This window comes from Galeopterus variegatus, unplaced genomic scaffold (genome assembly GCF_000696425.1).
Source record: "Galeopterus variegatus unplaced genomic scaffold, G_variegatus-3.0.2 Scaffold21422, whole genome shotgun sequence".
Taxonomy (NCBI): Eukaryota; Metazoa; Chordata; class Mammalia; order Dermoptera; family Cynocephalidae; genus Galeopterus; species Galeopterus variegatus.
In genome coordinates, this window is record NW_007747533.1 from 1 (window position 1) to 1848 (window position 1848).

Genomic DNA, 1848 nt, shown 5'->3' on the forward strand with positions numbered 1-1848 from the left:
CGAGGGTTGCGATCCCGTTGCCGGTCAGTAAAAAAGACAAAAAGGAAAAAAAAAAAAGTCCCACCTGCTTCAACGTGTCATCTGTGTACCCCAGCCAGGCGCATGACGTGGTGTAGGCAGGGTAGCCGCGTGCCAGCATCTGCTCTTCTGTGAAAACACAACGCTCATCAACGTACTGTACTTTCAGGGACATTCAGAATTAGAACTGCCCATAGCTAAGCTGCTCCCGTGGACAGCCCAGCTGTTCTCAAGGCCCTGCCCTTTGCACGCACCCAGCCTCCAGTCCAGCCCCTGGGATGTCAAACCTGGGTGATCAGGATGCCCTCTTGGGCTGCCCACTCCCCAAGGGCCCTCACCTATCCTACGGTGTGACCCTAAAGCCAAACTTCCTCTTCAGTGAAGTGAACCCTGCAGCCGGGGGCGTTCCCAGGAGGCTTCTTCACTGAGACTAAAACGTCTGTCTGTCTGAGGGCCCTGCTGCTAGGCACAGGGCATTTGGGAGGATGATGTGTGCCCCCACAAGATAGAGACACTCAAAAGTGCACAGTGATAGCAAAAACAACGAAGAAAATGTACTCACAACCCACCTCTTTCTTTTTTACCAACTTGACCTTTCTGCAGTATTTCTGGAAAAAATCAAAAGCATCACTCCCTCTTAGAGAACAGAGCCCGGCATGACCATGTGTGCACCTGGGCACGTACCCGAGAGCTTCCAGATCCCCACACAGCACGACTCACCATAGGCCTCCTGCTCAGTTAGAGCATCGGTGATGTACCTGAAATCGATGCAGGATAACAGTGTCCTGGGGTCCTGGCAGCGGGACAGGGGAGAATCAATGCATAGGCGGGTTGTGCTTCTAAGAAGCTGCTTACATGACAATGCAGCTGATCCTTTTGGGGAAGGGACCTTCGGGATTTGTGTTAAACTGGTCTGATTCTGTCATTCCTTGGTGTAGAGTCCTTCAGAGAAAGACTCATTGCTGCCCTGAGAATGTCCTCAGCCCCTCATGTTCTGACACCTTGTTCCCCCCACCTCCACCCTGTTCTTCTCAATTAACACGGCTGCCCCATAGGGGGACCTGGTACCACTCCACATCTGCTCCACGCCTCAGGGCTGCCTGCAGTGACTGTGTGGGAAGAGGGTGGCATTGGAGCAACTCAGCTGCACCGCCAGGCCACCCAGGGCAGCCCCAGGCTACCACTCACCAGCAGCATGACCTGGGCAATTTCCTCTGTCACCTGGGGATAATTGGCTTCACTGACAGCAAAAGAGGGGATGAAGCAAGGCGCACTGACCCCCTGGGTAACCACCGGCTGTGCTCCCCACACCCCGCTCTGCTCTTCCTGCCCTGGCCGCCCAGTGCTCCGGCCACGCAGGGAAGGGCCAAGTCTCGGCTGCGCCTCCTGCTGACGTCGCTCCCACCCACCAGAACAGTCGGTGGGAAAACAACCAGCACCTCTGTTCCCACTGATGTCTTAAGTGACCCACAACACTCCACTATGGCCGTTCAAAATCTTAGCTCTTTCATCACGAAGATTCTGCTTCTTGTAGGAGTACTGGCACTGAAACAGGGAACAGGATCCAAAAACTGGAAAGTCCACAGGTGGGATCCCAGGCGCCGTTCTGGCCACCCTCAAATCATTCTGTTTTGGTGGCCACCAACTACACCCCTGTGAAAGGCTGATCTCGAGCCTGGAAAGTGGTTCAGGAGGTCCACGTCCTTCCCCTTCAGATGGCCCCTATGTCGCCTGCAGCCACGCTGAGAGATGATGTGACAGCCTCTGGCCTTCACTTTCCTCTAGAGGGGGAGCAAAGTGCACTGGCCCAATAGTCTTCAAGGTCATGGT

General features: G+C 54.8%; 1 long non-coding RNA gene across 1 annotated transcript; it reads right to left on the reverse strand.

Moving 5' to 3' along the window:
- Positions 1-64: 64 nt before the first annotated feature.
- Positions 65-1478, reverse strand: LOC103583299. Its single transcript, XR_549846.1, has 3 exons — positions 739-1478; positions 588-626; positions 65-147 (listed from the first exon to the last, which is right to left on the reverse strand). It is a non-coding gene; the product is annotated as an uncharacterized LOC103583299 (long non-coding RNA).
- Positions 1479-1848: the final 370 nt, after the last annotated feature.